This window comes from Nicotiana sylvestris, chromosome 8 (assembly GCF_000393655.2).
Source record: "Nicotiana sylvestris chromosome 8, ASM39365v2, whole genome shotgun sequence".
NCBI lineage: Eukaryota > Viridiplantae > Streptophyta > Magnoliopsida > Solanales > Solanaceae > Nicotiana > Nicotiana sylvestris.
The window spans coordinates 141,203,858-141,224,597 of record NC_091064.1 but is presented as its reverse complement, the minus strand read 5'-3'; positions in this window follow the sequence as shown (position 1 = coordinate 141,224,597).

The window sequence follows — 20,740 nt, the reverse complement described above, 5'->3', positions numbered from 1 at the left end:
CAATCAAGAATAAGTATCCATTGCCGAGGATTGATGATCTGTTTGATCAGCTTCAGGGTACCAAGGTATTATCAAAGATTGATTTAATATCTGGGTACCATCAGCTGAGGATTAGGGTATCCGATGTCCTTAAGATAGCTTTCCGCACTCGGTACGGGCATTATGAGTTCTTGGTGATGTCATTCGGGTTGACAAATGTCCCATCAACTTTTATGGATTTGATGAACCGAGTGTTTAAGCCTTATTTGGACTTGTTTGTGATAGTCTTCATTGGTGATATTTTGATATATTCCCGCAGCCAAGAGGAGCACGAGCAATATCTCAGAGTGGTTCTTCGGACTCTGAGGGATAGTCAGTTATATGCTAAGTTCTCGAAGTGTGAGTTCTGGTTGAGTTCAGTTGCATTTCTGGGTCATGTTGTACAGTAGAGGTTATTCAGGTTGATCCAAAGAAGATTGAGGCAGTCAAGAACTGACCTAGACCAGCATTAGCTACAGAGATTCGGAGATTCTTGGGATTGGCAGGCTATTATCGTCGGTTCGTGGAGGGGTTTTCATCTATCGTAGCCCCGATACCAGGTTGACCCAGAAGGGTGCCCAGTTCAGATGGTCGGATGAGTGTGAGGTGAGCTTTCAGAAGCTCAAGACAGCTCTAACTAAGGCACCGGTGTTGGTTTTGCCCACAGGTTCAGGGCCTTATACAGTTTATTGTGATGCTTCTCGTATTGGGCTTGGTGCAGTGTTAATGCAGGATGGCAAGGTCATTGCCTATGCTTCACGACAGTTAAAGATTCATGAAAAGAACTATCCAATTCATGATTTAGAGTTGGCAGCCATAGTTCATGCATTAAAGATTTGGAGGCATTATCTGTATGGCATGGTATTGAGGTGTTCACGAACAAGAGTCTTCAGTATTGTTCAAGCAAAAGGAGTTGAATTTGAGGCAGAGGAGGTGTTGGCGTTGTTTAAGGATAATGATATCACTATCTTATATCACCCGGGAAAGGCCAATGTGGTGGCCGATACCTTGAGTAGGAATTCAGCCAGTATGGGCAGCCTTGCTTATATTCCGGTCGGTGAGAGGCCGCTTGCTTTGGATGTTTAGGACTTGGCCAATCGATTCGTGAGGTTGGATATTTCTGAGCCTACTCGGGTATTAGCTTGCACGGTTGCTCGTTCTTCTTTATTGGAGCGTATCCATGATCGGCAGTATGATGATCCCTATTTGTGCATCCTTAGAGACACGGTGCAACGCGGAGGTCCTAAGCAGGTTACCCTAGATGATGATGGAGTTTTGAGATTGCAGGGTGGAGTGTGTGTGCCAAATGTGGATGGGCTTCAGAAGTTGATTTTAGAAGAGGCCCATAGCTCCTGGTACTCTATTCATCCTGGCGCTGCAAAGATGTATCAGGATTTGCGGCAGCATTATTGGTGGCGGAGAATGAAGAAGGATATCGTAGCATATTTGGTTCGTTGTTTGAATTGTCAGCAGGTCAAGTACGAGGATCAAAGGCTTGGTCGGTTATTTAAGAGGATTGAGCTTCCCGAGAGGAAGTGGGAGCGGATCACTATGGACTTCGTTACTAGACTCCCGCAGACTTGGAAGAAGTTCGACGCAATATGGGTCATTGTTGATAGGCTGACCAAGTCAGCACATTTCATTCCTGTGGCAAGTCTCCTATTCATCCGAGAGGTTAGCTGCGATATATATTCAGGAGATTGTTCGTCTTCATGGTGTGCCTGTGTCTATCATTTCAGACCGAGGTACGCAGTTTACCTCGCGTTTCTGGAGAGCAGTTCAGCAAGGTTTAGGTACGCAGGTTGAGTTGAGCACAACATTTCATCCTCAGACGGACGGGCAGTCCGAGCGGACTATTCAGATTTTGGAGGATATGCTTCGAGCTTGTGTCATTGACTTTGGAGGCTCGTGAGATTAGTTTTTTCCTTTAGCAGAGTTTACCTACAACAACAGCTACCAGTTGAGTATCCAGATGGCTCCTTATAAGGTGTTATATGGTAGACGTTGTCGGTTTACAGTTGGATGGTTTGAGCCGGGAGAGGCTCGGTTGTTGGGTACGGATCTGGTTCAGGAGGCCTTGGATAAGGTCAGGATTATTCAGGATAAGCTTCGTACAGCTCAGTCTAGGGAAAAGAGTTATGCAGACCGCAAGGTTTGAGATGTGGCTTTTATGGTCGGTGAGCGGGTATTGCTCCGAGTGTCGCCTATGAAGGGCGTGATGAGATTTGGGAAGAAGGGAAAGCTTAGCCCTAGATTCATTGGCCCGTTTGAGGTTCTGGATTGAGTGGGAGAGGTGACTTATAGACTTGCATTGCCGCCGAGCTTATTAGCCGTGCATCTAGTGTTTCATGTGTCCATGCTTCGGAAATATCATGGCAATCCATCCCACGTATTAGATTTCAGCACTGTCCAGTTGGACAAGGACTTGTCTTACGAGGAGGAGCCGGTGGCTATTCTAGACCGGCAGTTTCGCCAGTTGAGGTCGAAGAGTTTTCCTTCTGTTCGTGTTTAGTGGAGAGGTCATCCTCCTGAGGCATCGACCTGGGAGTTCGAGTCCGATATGTGGAGCCGTTATCCCCATCTTTTCCCCGACTTAGGTACTTTCTTCTTCTGTCCATTCGAGGACGAACAGTTGTTTTAGAGGTGGAGAATGTGAGGACCCAAAAGATCATCACTTGTTTAAAAATGAAATTCTATATTTTGAGGCCTTGAAAATCTCATTTAGAGTCACCTCGATTTGTGTGCACAGTCCAGGCGCGTAGTTGGAAAGCTTAGATATGAAATTCCATGAAAAATGATAAAATTTGGTTATAAAATGAGTTAATTTGACTTCAGTAAATATTTTGGGTAAACGGACCCGGACCCGTGATTTGACGGTCCCGGAGGGTCCCTAGGAAAATATGGGACTTGGGCGTAAGCCCGGAATCGAATTCCGAGGTCCCAAGCCCGAGAAATGAATTTTTAAAGAAAATTATTTTCTTAAATTGTTCAAGGAAATTTGAAATAAAATTTCATTAGAACATGATGGTATTGAGCCAGTATTTTGGTTCCGGCGCCGGGTACAGGTCTTATATGTGACTTAAGACGTTTCTGTGGAATTTGGTTAAAAATGGATGTCATTTGACGTGATTCAGACTTAAATTGCAAAAAAATGATGTTTAAAGAAGTTTTGAGAAAATTTCATTGATCTTGAGATTTAATTTGATGTTCATGATGTTATTTTGATGATTTGATTACACAAATAAATCCGTAAGATGTTTTTAAAGTTTTGTACACACTTGGTTTGGAGTTCCGAGGGCTCGGGTGAGTTTCGGGTAGGTTTCGGGGTGTCTTAGGCCTAAAAAACACACTTGTTGCAGGCTCAGAGAGGTGGAAGGGCTCTGAATAGACCAGTGCAGTCCGCACAAAATGGAGTGTGGCCGCGGAGGGGCCTATGCAGCCGCACTAGATTCTGTGCGGTCCGCGGTGAAGAACAAATTCACTGGTCTAACTTCGGAAGCCTATATCTTTTGATCTACAAAGAATTTTGAGATGATGCAAAAACGAAAGTTGTAGCCCTTCGTGTTTAGTTTCCGTAAAGGTAAAGAAATCACAATTTGGACATTTGAAAAGAAAGTGATGATCAAAATACTAAGTCCTGTCACTGCAGAACACAGGAAGCATGTGCGGCCGCGGTTGAATTTTGTGCGGTTCGCGCAGGGCATCTGAGGGCAGTATATTTAGATGAGATTTTTAGTTATTTGTCAATTTGTAAGACCCCAAAAACATAAGAGGTAATTTTTCAAACAACCTTTGTCCTCCAAATCAATTGTAAGTCATTTTTAACTAGTTTTCTTCAATCATTAACATCTTTTAACATGATTTTAACTTCAAATCAATGATTTTCATGGGGGAAATTGGGTGTTTTGAGTAAAACCTAGGTTTTTCAAATTAGGGATTTGGACTTCGATTTGAGGTCCGATTTCAAAACAAATTATATATTTGAGTTCGTGGGGGAACTGGTGATCGGGTTTTGGTTCGAACCTCGGGTTTTGGCCATGTGAGCCCGGGGCAATTTTGACTTTTGGGTAAAACTTTGGAAAATCCATTTTCATGCATTCAAATTGATTCATTTAGCATTTACTAATATAATTAAGTAACTTGTGGCTAGATACGAGCGAGTTGGTGGTGGAATCAAGAGGTAAAGCGATAGTTGAGGCTTGAATTGCGTTCGTGATATCGAGGTAAGTGTCCGGTGTAACCTTAGCTTGAGGGATTAGGAGTTGTGTCCTATTTTCTATTTGCTTCTTGTTGAGTACGACGTATAGGCATGGTGACGAGTATCTATACGTTGGTGTCAAGCATGACTGTGAGTCTTAAATTGATACTTGTTGTATTCATGAATGTTACTATGGTTGAAATAGTGAGTAAATCCTTGATATTGAGCAAAGTCTTAGTTTGTTTATCGTGGAATCTACTTATGATTGAGAAATTGTGGTAATTGAGACGAGTAGGAGTTAAGTTAAGATTGGTTATAGCTGATTCTCCCTTTCCAGGACGTATATACTTGTACTGCTAAGTTCCCTTGCCGGGATAGTGTAGTCTATTGTTGATCTCTTGCCGGGATGGTTAATTATGATTATTGTTGACTGTATAGTTAGAACGGGTTGTGCGCCGCAACAGATATTATATTGGATCGGGTTGCACGCCCAACAGATATTATATTGGATCGGGTTGCACGCCGCAACAGATATTATATTCGATCGGGTTGCACACCGCAACAGATATTATATTGGATCGGGTTGCACACTGCAATTGCTATATATATGTGGATCGGGTTGCACGCTGCAACAATGTTAAATGGTAAGGGATCGGGTTGCGCGCCGCAACAGTATTGTTATTGTATTGTTGTAGATATTGAGTTGTCCTTTCATATTTTATTTAGTTTCTATTGGTCTTGATAAGTTTCCCCGAAGCATGTACCCTCTCCCATTTTAAACTGCTTATTCCTATTTATTTTCCGTCATATATTATATAACTGCACAGGTTTATCTAGAGTATGGTCCTAGCCTCGTCACTACCTCACCGAGGTTAGGCCAGGCACTTACCAGCACATGGGGCCGGTTGTGCTGATACTACACTCTACACTCTGTGCAAATACAGGAGTGGGACTTGATCATCAGCAGTAAGGAAGCCAGCCTTCAGTCCACCGAGACAACGAGGTAGCCTTGTAGGAGTCTGCATGCCCGATGTCTCCTTTATCTTTAATTATGTTCTATTATCTCATGTATCCGAGACAATCAATGTTATTTTTCCTTCAAACTGTTCTGTAGAATGTGGAATTTTCCTAATGGTTCTGCAGCCTCTCGAAGATAAGTACAGACGTCTCTATACCGATCTGCAATACTCTACTAAACTCGCTCATGACTCGTGAGACCTATATAACCAAGGCTCTAATACCAACTTGGCACGACCCAAAACTAACCCTGTCGTGATGGCGCCTATCGTGGTACTAGGCAAGCCGACACATTACCAAAACAAAATGAGATTTTCATTTTCAATATATTTCCAAAGTTATTTAATATATAAACTTCATAAGGAGTGTAAATCAAAAATAAAAGTGCGGAAAAGAAAGCCCGACATTGGGGTGTCACTAGTCATGAGCATCTACTATAACCGTCTGACAATATCAAGACTAACATAACCTGGAAAAAACTGAATACAACTAAGGGAAGATAAAAAGGGAGTAAAGCAGGTCTGCGATCGCCAGGGAGCTACCTTGCTAACTCCGATAGATCTGCCACCGAATAATCAACACCCGCTATCAGATCCAAAAATACCTGATCTACACACAAGGAGCAGGGAGTAATGTGAGTATGCCAACTACGTAAATAACCAAAGTAAATAAAGACTGAGTAGTAGTGACGAGCAATTAAACATATACAGTTCATATCATAAAATCTCAGCAGAATACAATAAGCTTTTAAAATCAGGGTTTGAATCAACTCAGCTCATTTAAATCCAGTTTCAACAAAACCGTTTAAAACATCTTTCAACAATTTTCAAACAAAGTGATGAAATAGTGGGTAAAAAAATGATAAAAACATAAACAGTCCCTCGGAAAAAAACATCACTCGTGAACAGCACCTCGGACAAACATGAATCATAAACAGCCCCTCGGGCAACCTCACATTCACTCATATATAGCCCCTCGAACATGTATTACAATCACTCGTAAACATCCCCTCAGGAACAACATGAATCAAGAACATCCCCTCGGGCAAAACATCATATCACTCACTCAAGGTAACCGCGCTTACTAAGGGTGTGCAGACTCCGGAGGGGCTCCTACAGCCCAAGCGCTATAACAAGCCACCTGGTGGCATTAATCAATCAGGCCCTTGGCCTCACTAATTCATGAATCAGGAAACATGTAAACTTGATCCCATAAATATCCTCCCAAATCAGGCCCTCAGCCCCACTCAGTCATAAATCAGTAAAATATGTTGCGGCATGCAACCCGGTCCCATAAATATCCTCACAAATAAGGCCCTCGGCTTCACTCAGCCATAAACCTCTCGAGCCACTCGGGCTCCCAATAAACATACTAGTTGTTATGCCCCACAATATTAGGTCGATGATTTTATGCCTTGCAGTATTATATTACGATGATGCTGCACCTTGCAGTATTACATTACGTTGATGTAATGCTTCGCGGTATTAAATTACGACGATGTTGCACCATGTAATATTGTATGTTAAATTTGTCGTAAGGCAATTGACATCAGTCCAAGGAAAATATTATTTGGAGATTATAAGGATTAGACTATTTCAAACAAGTGATGAGTAACTTCGTGAAGGTGAGAGGATAAACAAATCAAAGAAAATAAATTTTTGTCCAAGTTTGGCATCTTGGAATAAAATATGGCCCGAGCGTTAGTACCCGATATTTATGAACTAGTACCACACAATGTACCACATGACCATCATAGTAAGGTGTATAAGGCATGTTAAAAGTGGGTAATTGGTTAATTATTTATTAATGGGAGATTAGCAAGTTAATAAAGTGATTAGTGGATAATTATTCTAAATATTTGGATAAGTCTTATATCCCCAAACGTGGCATGTAACCCCTATCTCTTTAATGACTAAGCACTAAAGGATGCATGTGACACAAAGCATTAATTAAAGGGAGCCACCTAAAGTTAAGGATAATTCCTTTTCTATTTCCTTAAAAAGATTCTGCCAAAATATATTACAATACAGTCATTCTAATCTAAGGCAATTCCCTTTCTAATTCCATAGAAAGATTCTGCCAAGAACATTACAATACAATCATTCTAACCCAAGGAGCATAGGAACGTGAATTAATTTTACAAATAGCAACACTTCATATTTGGAATACAACACTTCATATGAGAATGTTAGCAATTCCAAAAAGAATTATTAGAACCTTAGCAACATAAAATTTTGCGGTTCTAAAGGAGTACGGTGTAACTTTTTTCAAGAAAATTATACGGATTTTTCCCTACTTCAGGTATGTTAAGGCTATCTCTTCTTTCTTTTGGCATAATCTATACGACACAAACAAAACGAGAAAATGCACAACTTCCATAAATAACTCTATTCATAGAAGTATTAGAGGTGCCTATGTTCATGAATTTTCATGTGTCATATTATTCTATCATTTGTTCATGGGTCTCAAAAATATGTAAGTTGGTAAAGTTTATTTCAGGATATTAATCAGAGGCATAATGGTCTTATGACGTACCAAGAGATTTTATTAACGTATTTCGTATGCATTTATACATGCACATTGACCCATGACCATACGACGTTATATACCCGTATATATGTATATTATATGTATATGGGATATGGGAAAAAGGTTACGGCATTATATATGCACCACCACCTGATCAGCTGGTATACATTGATGATTTTGCCTACAGTGGCCGAAATGACATGATGGGATGCCCTCAGAGGCCTGATGATGGTATGAAACATGTACCTATGCACGACATGACATTCATACGCATATGCATGGCACAATAATTATTTCATAAATTACTGAATTATCCAGACTTACAAGCTGAGTCATTTACTACATATTTCTTCCATGTCTGTTTTGTACTTATTTATGATAGCATGACATGTAAAGATACATTATGTTGGTGCTCGGTTGAGTAAGGTACCGGGTACCCATCTCAGCTCATCAGTTTGGGTAATGAGAAAAGTGGTATTAGAGCAGTTCTATCCTAGAGAGTCTACAAGCCGTGTCTAGTAGTGTCTTGTTTATGGGTGTGTCGTGCACCATACTTATAAGCTGGAGGCTACAAGGCATTTAGGGCTTCACTCTTTCTTCTTACCCTAGAACGTGTGGTAGAGCTCAGTTGTTAGAATTCAATTTCCTAAACTCTATCTTATTCATAATACGGCGATGCCAACATCCAGAAAGGCATTTTCTAAGTGATTGAATGTAGATGTGCAAGAATTGACTTAGAGGAACTCGATTTTGCATCATGCTTATGATGAATGTAAGGTCTCCAACAGAACATGAGGACACTGAGACATGCAAGCTTCTTAATAAGGATCCCTAAGACAAGAAAGTTTATCCATTCTTACAGTAAGGAATAAGAGAATCGGAAGGTAGATACAAGTTTCAACAAATAGAAGAAGCAAGGTGAAGAAGGGTACGAGGTACCTAATTAGTAGAGATGAACATTACCTACAATACATGAAGAGGAATACAAGCATTTTGAGTTACCTTTATTAATAATAGATGTATGTACAATTGGCCACACCCATCTCAGTTATGCCCTATGGGGTTAACAGGTGTAGTTTAAGAAAAGGATGGAACATCAGAATCCGGTTGGGGTTAGAGTAACCCAAAATGGTGAATGGATTGTTTGTATTAGTTGACATTTCCAAATGATATTACAGATGTTCTAATAGATCTCCTTGTGAGACATCTAGATGGTGCACTCTAAAATACAACAGCTAGATATGAGTATTACAAAGATAGGAACTGGAAACCTTGAAGAGATAAGTATTACCTTAATGTGACTCCTGTCCCTAGTGGATGGAGAATCTTAGGCAGCCCGAAAAGCCACTGGATGGAGCAAAGGGTAGCTGAAAGCAAAAGAATGTCTTGTTCGAGTTTTTAGAATAAAGTGGTAGACAGAAATATTTGCTGGAAATAAGAAGAGAGTAAATGTGATACATAGATGACAACGGTAGGACAAAAAAATTACTATATTACAGAGTCTATAGTTAAGTGAAGGAAAAAAAGAAAGGTAACAGGCCTTAAGGCCACAAAAGAGTAAAGGCCATACAGTCATACCCTCATTTAGAGAAATAAGTTTGTGACTCTAACGTGATTACTTGTCACAATCTTGGTTCGCCCTCCGTGAACCCTCGTGGCGGCACCTAGTTTCTACGACTAGGTAGGCCTAACTTTGCGGAAGATAACCAAACTTGCGGAAGTAAAACAATTTAAAAACAGAAATAAAGCAATAACAGTGTATAAATGTGCCGCTCGGCATACACCATGTTTAACTCTCAACACCAAACATTAATACAAGACCCGAAACCCATGAATCACAAGCTAAGAAAAGAAATACTACATAGCTCTAACTTTGGAATTTCTAATAAAGAACAGTAAAGTACAGAAGGGCTAAATACTAAAGGCAAGAATAGAAAGGGACTCCTTGGTCTGCGGACGCGACAGATGTACCTCGGAATCTCTAAGCAGTCGCCTCCCTCAACGATAGTAGGCATGATTAGCGATACCTGGATCTGCACATGAAAACATGCGCAGAAGGGGCATGAGTAAACCACATCTGTACTCAGTAAGTGCCAAGCCTAACCTCGGTTGGGTAGTGACGAGGAATGTCAGGGCCCTACTGAGATTAAATAAAATATAAAGGTTAACAGTATAGAACAGAACAACATAAATGAGTACAGCAGTAAAACAACATAGGGTGAACAGATCAGCGACAACTATACAAAACCAGGTAAACATGGAAAGGGAATACAACTCAGCACCGATAGTAACAATCGGGGATCTCCCAGAATACCGTACTGTTGTCCCATCTTTATATGTCCAGTGGATCTCCTGAGATACCATCCCGTAGTCCATCATATATATATATATATATATATATATATATATATATATCCGAAGGATCTCACAGGATACCGTAGTCCCAAAGTAAACAGACAAGGGGGGAGCTACCGAAATCCCACATCCGTAGTCCTAATGTAAATACGCAGCAACAACAAGAAGATATTCAGAAATAACATTTCATAACAAGGAAACAAGTAATTCTAGCCTAACATGCTTCACGTAGTGCAATCAAGGCAATTTAAGCAAATAGGCAATTCAAGTCAACTAAACATGCTTTCTAACTAACAACATGCTAAATTTTGCAAGTATAATAAAGCAGGAAAGGAATCATGCTAATAAATACTTTAAGAAAACCGGATTTCCAACAATTTGCACAAGTACGTGCCCGTCACCTCACACACAAGGAAATTAAATTACCAAACATACCAATCATAAGGGGAAGGTCCCCACACAAGATTAGACAAGCCACTTACCTCAAATCGGCTCAAAATCAACTTGAAACCACACTTTTGCCACGAGTATCTGACTCCAAATGACCCAAATCTATTCAATTAAATAGCATATTGTAAATAACACTTTAAGTAACTGATTCTACAATTATATTCTAAGCTAATATGCGAAACATATAAAATGACCAAAATGCCCCTCAAACCAACGTCTCGGAATCGGGTGAAATTTATATTTTCAGAACCCTCGTACTCTCGCTAGTCTATAACATAACAAGAACACTGAAATCGGAGTCCAAATGACCCCTCAAATACTCAATTAAAGGTCTCTTAAACTCAAGCTCTAATTTCCCATTTTTCCCAAATTTCTCACAATTAATTAGATCTTTAAGCACATAAAAATGAGTTATGAAGTCAAGGATATTACCTCCAATTGATTTCCCATTGCTTTCCTCAAGAATCCATCTCAAAAGCTCCAAACCCGGATGAAAATGGTGGAAGAATAGCCAATTTTCGCAAAGGCAACTATTTATATGTTCTGCCCAGCGATGCGGCTCTGGGACCGCATCTGCGCTCCCTCTTCTGCGGCCCACGTGTCGCATCTACGACTTTCATTAACTAGCCTAAGAGCCGCATCTACGATACTTCATTCGCATATGCGAAACCGCATCTGTGGTGAACCTTGCGCATCTGCGGAACCTAAAGGATAATCGAGAATTCGCTTCTGCGGCTCATACGCCTATTCTGTGGCTCCACACCTACGGAACCTAAACCACAGGTGCGGTTACGACAGACACCAGCAAATTTTCTGAAATCTCTAAGTTGAAAATCTTTCTGTCAATAATCCAAATTCATCCCGAGGCCCCCGGGACCTCAACCAAAAACACCAAAGAATACCTTACTCAAACTTGTACCAATCCTTAAAACACCTAAAACAACATCGAAAACTCGAATTAATCAAGGATTTAAGCCCAAGAACTCCAATATCCTCCAAATACGCATTCGATCAAGAACCTAACCAAACCATGCCCGAATGACCTGAAATTTTGCACACACATCCCAAATTACATGATAGAACTATTGCAACTTCCGGAATTGCATTCTGACCCTCAGATCAAAATCTCACTATCAGACCAAAAACTTCAAAAATTCGACTTTCGACATTTTAAGCCTAAATTAGCTATGGACCTCCAAAACACATTACGATCACGCTCCTAACTGCAAAATTACCTAATGGAGCTAACAGAACCATCATATTTCCATTTTGATGCCGTCTTCACACTGCTCCAACTACGGTCAACTTCCTAACACTTAAGCTCTCATTTAGGGACTAAGTGTCCCAAAACTCTCCGAAACTCAGAACCGAATGTCCCGACAAACCAAAATAGCTGAAATAAACACAGGGAAAGCAATTAATTGGGGATCGAGGAATTAATTCTTATGACGATCTGCCGAGTCGTTACATCCTCCTACACTTAAACATTCGTTCATCTCCGAACGAGCATATAGACATACCTAAACTAGTGAAAAGATGAGGGTAATGACTACGCATATCCTGCTCGGTCTCCCAGGTCGCCTCCTCGACCGGTTGGCCCCGCCATTGAACCTTCACCGAAGCAATGTTCTTTGACCTCAGCTTTCTAATTTGCCTGTCCAATAATTCCACTGGCTCCTCAATATAAGATAGATCCTTGTCCAACAGGACTGATTTGAAATCCAACACGTGCGACGAGTCGCCATGATACCTCCGGAGCATCGAAACGTGAAATACCGGATGAACTCCTGCCAAGCTGGGAGGTAAGGCCAGCTCATAAGCAACCTCCCCAACATGCCTCAATATCTTAAAAGGGCCAATAAACCTCAGACTCATCTTCCCTCATAACTCACTTCATAGGCGAGACCCAAAGCAGAACCCGCTCTCCAACAAAATAGGAAACATCGCGAACCTTCCAGTCCACGTAACTCTTCTGTCTGGACTGGGCTGTACGGAGTCTATCCTGAATCACCTTAACCTTCTCCAAAGCATCCTCAACCAAGTCCGCGCCCAATAGTCTGGCCTCACCCACCTCAAACCAACCCACTGGAGATCTACACCGCCTACCATATAATGCCTCATACGGTGCCATCTGAATGCTGGACTGATAGCTGTTGTTGTAAGCAAACTCCAGCAATGGTAAGAACTGATACCAAGACCCTTCAAACTCAATCACACACGCACAGAGCATATCCTCAAGAATCTGAAAAGTACACTCAGACTGTCCATCCATCTGAGGGTGAAATATTGTACTCAACTCTACCCGAGTGCCTAACTCATGCTGAACGGTCCTCCAGAACTGTGATGTGAAATGGATACCTCTATCTGAAATGATGAAAACTGCAATACCATGCAGACGAACAATATCCCGGATATAAATCTCTGCCAACCGCTCCGAAGAATATGACACAGGAATGAAATGAGCGGACTTGGTCAGCCGATCCACAATCACCCAAATAACATCAAACTTCTTTAAAGTCTGTGGGAGCCCAACTACAAAGTCCATGGTGATCCGCTCCCACTTCCACTTCGGAATCTCTATCTGCTGAAGCAACCCACCCGGTCTCTGGTGATCATACTTCACCTGCTTACAGTTGAGACACCGAGCTACAAATCCAATTATATCTTTCTTCATCTGCCTCCACCAACAGTGCTACCTCAAATCCTGATACATCTTCGCGGCACCTGGATGAATGGAATACCGCGAGCTATGTGCCTCCTCCAGAATCAACTCCCAAAGCCCCTCAACACTGGGTACACAAATCCGACCCTGCATCCTCAATACCCCATCATCACCAATAGCCACATCCCTAGCATCACCGTACTGAACCTTGTCCTTGAGGAAAAGCAAATGAGGGTCATCATACTGCAGCTCCCTAATACGATCAAATAAAGAAGACCAAGAAACCACGCAAGCTAGAACCCGACTGGGCTCCGAAAGATCCAATCTCACAAACTGGCTGGCTAAGGCCTGAATATCCATCGCCATAGGCCTCTCTGATGCTGGTAAATAAGCCAAACTCTCTGCCCAGCGACTCAAAGCATCGGCCACCACATTAGCCTTGCCCGGGTGATACAAAATAGTGATATCATAGTCATTTAGCAACTCTAACCACCTCCTATGGCGCAAAATTAGATCCTTCTATTTGAACTAATACTGCAAGCTCCGATGGTCAGTATAAATCTCACAAGGCACACCGTATAAGTAATGGCGCCAAATCTTTAGGGTGTGAACAATGGCAGCTAACTCATGATCGTGAACAGGGTAGTTCTTCTCATGTATCTTTAACTGTCTTGATGCATAGGCAATCACCCTACCGTTCTGCATCAACACCGCTCTAAGGCCAACCCTCGAGGTGTCACAATAGACCGTATAAGACCCCAAACCTATAGGCAGTATAAAAAATGGGGCTGTAGTCAATGCTCTCTTGAGCTTCTGAAAACTCGTCTCACACTCCTCCGTCCACTGAAACGGAGCACCCTTCGGGGTCAATCTGGTCATGGGCTGCAATCGATGAAAACCCTTCCATAAAAGATGGTAGTAGCAAGCCAAACCAATGAAACTACGGATCTCGGTAGGTGAGGATGGTCTCGGCCAACTCTTCACGACCTCTATCTTCTTCGGATCCGCCTGAATACCCTCACTTGATACCACATGGCCTAAAAATACCATTGAATCCAACTAAAACTCACATTTCGAGAACTTCGCATATAACCTCTTCTCTCTCAGAGTCTGAAGCACGGTCCTCAGGTGCTGCTCCTGATCTTCCTGACTCCGGGAATACACCAGAATATCATCAATAAAGACAATGACGAACAAGTTAAGATACGGCCGAAACACATTGTGCATCAAATGCATAAAGGTTGTTAGGGCATTGGTCAGCCCAAATGACATAACAAGGAACTTGTAATGACCATACCGAGTCCTGAAAGCGGTCTTCGGGATATCTGGCTCCCGAATCTTCAACAGATGATAACCTGAGCGCTAGTCAATCTTAGAAAACACCTCGTGCACCCTGTAGCTGGTCAAACATATCATTAATACGAGGCAAAGAATAACGGTTCTTCACTATAACCTTGTTCAACTGGCGATAATCAATACACATATGCATAGAACCATCCTTCTTCTTCACAAACAAAACAGGAGCACCCCAAGGTGATACATTGGACGGAATAAAACCCTTATCAAGCAATTCCTATAACTGATCCTTCAACTCCTTCAACTCAGGAGGAGCCATACGATACGGATGAATAGAAATGGGCTGAGTGTCGGCAACAGATCAATGTCAAAATCAATATCTCTATCAGGCAGCATGCCTGGAAGGCCAGCTGGAAACACATCGGGAAATCCCGTACTACTGGAACTGAATCAATTGAAGGAGTATCAATACAGACATCTCTCACATAAGCAAAATATGCGTCACACCCCTTCTCAACCATACGCTGAGCTTTAAGAAAAGAAATAACTCTACTGAGGGTGTAATCTAAGGTACCTCTCCACTCAACACGTGGTACACCTGGCATAGCCAGCGTCACGGTTTTGGCGTGACAATCAAGAATAGTATAATGGGGCGACAACCAGTCCATGCCCAAGATAATATCAAAATCGACCATACTGAGTAACAATAGATCGGCTCTGGTCTTAAAACCACTAAGAGCAACCAAACATGACCGATAAACGCGGTTCACAATGGGATAATCTCCCACAGGAGTAGAAACATAAATAGGAGAACTCAAAGAATCCCGAGGTACACCCAAATGCGGAGAAAAATAAGAAGACACATAAGAGTAAGTAGAGCCTGGATCGAATAGAACCGATACATCTCTGTGTCAAACAAGTATAATACCTGTGATGACAGAATCGGAGGCAACAACCTCGGTACGGGCAGGAAAGGCATAGTATTTGGCCTGGCCTCCCCCTCTAGGGCGACCTCTACCTCCCCAACCTCCACCTCTAGCTAGCTGAGCAGGTGGGGTAGTAATTGTATCTGTGATCATAGCCTGAGAACTCTGCGGGGCATGCTGTGGCTAAGAAGTCTATGAAGGTGCGCCCCTCCCAAGTTTGGGGAAATCCCTAACCATATGGCGTGTGTCACCACACTCAAAGCATGCTCTGGTAGGATGTGGTGGCTATGATTGGCTAGGGCCAGGCTTGCTGGACTGACCTCTGAAAGCACCCCGTGTAGGAAGCACGCTAGATACTAGTGGTGCATAATAAGGCTCCAGAGATCTAGGAAGAGCTGGAGCACTGCTGGCTGCTGGAAGAGCTGAATGAACAGGGCAACTCATATAACCCCTACCATGACGACCTGCAGCTAGGGTACGGGCACTAGAATAATGACCCGACTTCGAGACCTCTTGGCCTCCCTCTTCTCTCTCTCCCTTGCATGCAAACCCTCGATCCTTCTAGCTATGCTCACCACCTACTGATAAGAGTTGTCCATCTCCAACTCATGAGCCATGCTAGGCCTGATGCTGGGAATGAGCCCCTCAGTAAACCGGCAAACCCTCTCGCGAATAGTGGAAACGAAGGCTGGTGCATGCCTAGCTAATCTGATTTAATGGATAGCATACTCTGAAACAATCATAGCACCCTGGCGAAAATGCTCAAACTCTACGTGCCACACGTCCCTAAGGCTCTGAGGAACAAACTCTCTCAGGAATAGCTCTGAGAACTGAATCCAAGTCAGTGAAGAAACCTCGTCTAGACTGTCTAACTCGTAGGTGTGCCACCACTCATAGGCGGCTTCCCAAAGCTGGAAAGTAGTGAAGGAAACCTCGCTCGATCTTGATATACCCATAGTGCGAAGGATACGGTGGCACTCCTCCAGAAATCCCAAGGCATCATCTGATGCTAGTCCTTTGAATACCAAAGGATCATACTTTTTGAACCTCTCAAGTTTCTGCTGCTCATCCTCTGAAGCAGCTACCCCATCCTCGGGCTGAACTGGCACTACAAGTGGTGCTGGAATGATCTTTAGGACCTGCTCAACATGCACTCGCTTCTCAGGAGTGTGGGCGGCGGGAGTCTGTGCTCCTCCCCTGGCCTGGGATGTGGCTGTAGTAAGGGGAAGCAGCCCTGCCTGAGCCAAAGTGGTGTACATACTCATGAACTGTGCCAGAGTCTCCTGGAAAGCTAGAGTGATAGTAGTAGTAGGCGTGTAAGGTGCCTGGACTCCGGCTGGTGCCGCTGGTGGTACCTCAGTGGTAGCTCACACAGGTGCTCTGGTTGCACCACGTGCGCGTCCTCGGCCTCTACCCTGGCTCCAGCCTCTAACGGCAGCAGTAGGGGGCGCGGGTGCCTGATCGTCTCGGGTAGCACGTGTCCTGACCATCTATGAGAGAATAGAAGACAGAAATTTAGAATTGTGATGTCAAAAATAACGCACGACAAAGAAATCAAATGAAGGGGGAATTTTCCTAACAGTTACATAGCCTCTCGTAGATAAGTACAGACGTCTCCATACCGATCAGCGAGACTCTAATAAACCGGCTTATGATCCATGACTCCTATGAACCTAGAGCTCTGATACCAACTTGTCACGACCTTGGTTCACTCTCTGTGAACCCTCGTGACGGCACCTAGTCTCTACGACTAGGTAAGCCTAACATTGCGGAAGATAACCAAACTTCCAGAAGTAAAACAATTTAGAAACAGAAATAAAGCAATAACAGTGTGTAAATGTGCCGCTCGGCATACACCATGTTTAACTCTCAACATAAAACATAAATCCAAGATCTAGAAACCCATGAATCACAAGCTAATAAAAGAAATACTACATAGCTCTAACTTTGGAATTTCTAATAAAGAACAGAAAAATACAGAAGGGCTAAATACTATAGGCAGGAATAGAAAGCGACTCCTTGGTCTGCAGACGCGACAGATGTACCTCAGAGACTTTAAGCAGTCGCCTCCCTCAATAAAAGTAGGCCTGATCAGCGGTACCTTGATCTGCACATGAAAAACATGCGCACAAGGGGCATGAGTACACCACAACAGTACTCAGTAAGTGCCAAGCCTAACCTCGGTTGGGTAGTGACCAGGAAAGATCAGGGCCCTACTGAGATTAAATAAAATATAAAGGTTAATAGTATAGAACTGAACAGTATAAATGAGCACAACAGTAAAACAACACAGGGCGAACAGATTAGCGACAACTATACAGAACCATGTAAACATGGAAAGGGAATACAACTCAGCACCGATAGTAACAATCGGGGATCTCCCAGGATACCGTCCTGTAGTCCCATCTTTAGATGTCCATGGGATCTGCCGGGATACCGTCCCGTAGTCCATCATATATATATATATATATATATATATATATATATATTTGAAGGATCTCCCAGGATACCGTCCCGTAAACCAACTCATAGTGCACGGGGATCTACTAGAATTCCGTTCCGTAGTCCCAAATATAAATACCAGTACTGGGGGAATCTACTGGGTGCATTCCCGTAGTTCCATCTAACTGTGCAGGGTGATCTACCGGGAATCTAACCCGTAGTCCCAAAGTAAATAAGTAGGAGGATCTACTGGGAATCTAACCCGTAGTCCCAAAGTAAACACACAAGGGGGGAGCTACCGGAAATCCCACATCCGTAGTCCCAATGTAAATACGCAGCAACAGCAAGAAGATATTCAGAAATAAAATTTCATATCAAGGAAACAAGTAATTCTAGCCTAACATGCTTCATGTAGTGCAATCAAGGCAACTTAAGCAAATAAGCAATTCAAGTCAACTAAACATGCTTCTAACTACCAACATGCTAAATTTTGCAAGTATAATAAAGCAGGAAAGGAATCATGCTAATAAATACTTTAAGAAATCCGGATTTCCAACAATTTGCACAAGTACGCACCCGTCACCTCATACACAAGGCAATTCAATTACCAAACATACCAATCTTAAGGGAAATGTCCCCCACACAAGGTTAGACAAACCACTTACCTCGAATCGGCTCAAAATCAACTTGAAACCACATTTTTACCACAAGTATCCGATTTCTAATGGCCCAAATCTATTCAATTCAATCGCATATTGTAAATAACACTTCAAGTAACTGATTCTACAATTAAATTCTAAGGTAATATGGGAAAACATGAAAAATAACCAAAATGCCCATCAAGCCAGCGTCTCGGAATCGGGTGAAATTTATATTACCCATTTTCCCAAAAATTTCACCATTAATTAAGTCTTTAATAACATAAAAATGAGTTATGAAGTCAAGGACATTACCTCCAATCGATTTCCCTTTGTTTTCCTCAAGAATCCCTCTCAAAAGCTCCAAACCCGGATGAAAATGGTGGAAGAATAGCCAATTTTCGCAACGACTATTTATATGTTCTACCTAGCGATTTCCGTATTTGCGGCTCTGGGACCGCATCTGCGGTCACGCTTCTATAGACCACATGTCGCATCTGCGACTTTCATTAAACAGCCTAGGAACCACATCTGCGATACTTCTTTTGCATATGCAAAACCGCATCAGCGTTGAACCTTCCGCATCTACGGAACCTGAAGAAGAATCGAGAATTCGCTTCTGCGGCTCCGCACCTGCAGAACCCAAATCATCAACAAAATCAACGAAAAACACCAACGTCACCTAATACCTTATTCAAACTTGTACCAATCCTTAAAACACCTAAAACAACATCGGAAACTCGAATTAATCAATGATTTAAGCCTAAGAAATCAAATTTCCTCCAAATGTGCTTTTGATCAAAAACCAAATCACACCACGTCCAAATGACATGAAATTTTGCACACATATCCCAATGACATGACAGAACTATTGCAACTTCTGGAATGCCATTCCGACCCTTGGATCAAAATCTCAATATCAGATCGGAAACATGGAAAATTCGACTTTCGGCATTTCAAGCCTTAATTAGCTACGGACCTCCAAAACATATTCCGATCACGCTCTTAACCCCAAAATCACCTAACGGAGCTAACAGAAACATCAGATTCCTATTCCGATGCCGTCTTCACACTGCTCCGACTACGATCAACTTCTCAACACTTAAGCACTCATTTAAGGACTAAGTGTTCCAAAACTCTCCAACACTTAGAACCGAACGTCCTGGAAAGCCAAAATAGCAGAAATAAACATGTGGAAAGAAATTAATAGGGGATCGGAGTGTTAATTCTTAAGACGACCGGACATGTCATCACATTACTAGAAGAAAAAGTTAGACCCCAGAATAATAGAAATCAGTATGGTCTGGTGAACAAGATAAACTAAAGGTGAGTTAAGGACTTAGTGATTGGATAATAGCCAGCATACTTAGAATTTCATATTACGTTCCGGCGATAATAGAATGGACAATGGAAGAAAATTCATGAGAAATTCAGAGAATGGTCATTCAGGAAGACGCTCCTTAAAGCAAGCAATGTGAGCAAAGTTAAGCTAAAGAGACTCCATGTGCCATTTGCACTAAGTTTCACCCTCACAAGTAACGAAATTTGCTATCCTTGGTACAGAACGATTATCGCAAAGCGAGTAAGGGTCATCGATGATGTTAAAAGCCGCCAAAGATGAAGAGGTAAAACATCTATACATAGATTAATCATAGCACTGAATCTTAGTACTCTCCTAAAGGGGGGAATATGGAGTGATATGGCACTAAGTCAAAATTAAGTGGTTCTAGTAATTATGGAATGATAAAGGAAGACTGTGATCAAAATAAGAAAGGGATGAGATTGCACTTATCTAAATCCTACTGATATTCTACGATTCTAGAACATTACGCAAGCATGACGTTAAGGAAAGGAAGTAAGGGTTGCTACCTGGGATATTATGGATAAATAAGGAGCTAGTGTGAGAGGTAAGTTAAGACAAAGAAAATAACCCAAGAAAAATTACGCAGAATATTGATATGAGAATGGGCCAACAAATAGTTAGTAGCTAATTCAAGAAGAGCCTAGTCATGGCTAGATAGGAAGACACAGATAAATCAACAGATCGTGCAAGATAAACATAGTGAGCCCTAATGTTATTGTAATACTTGAGATATATTTATATAGGAGTCGGGTTAGTTAAAGGTACCGTATGAAAGTTATGGGAATAAAAGAGAGTGCCAATGGGGAGACAATCAAAATATCAGTTTAGAAGCAACCTTTCAAGAAT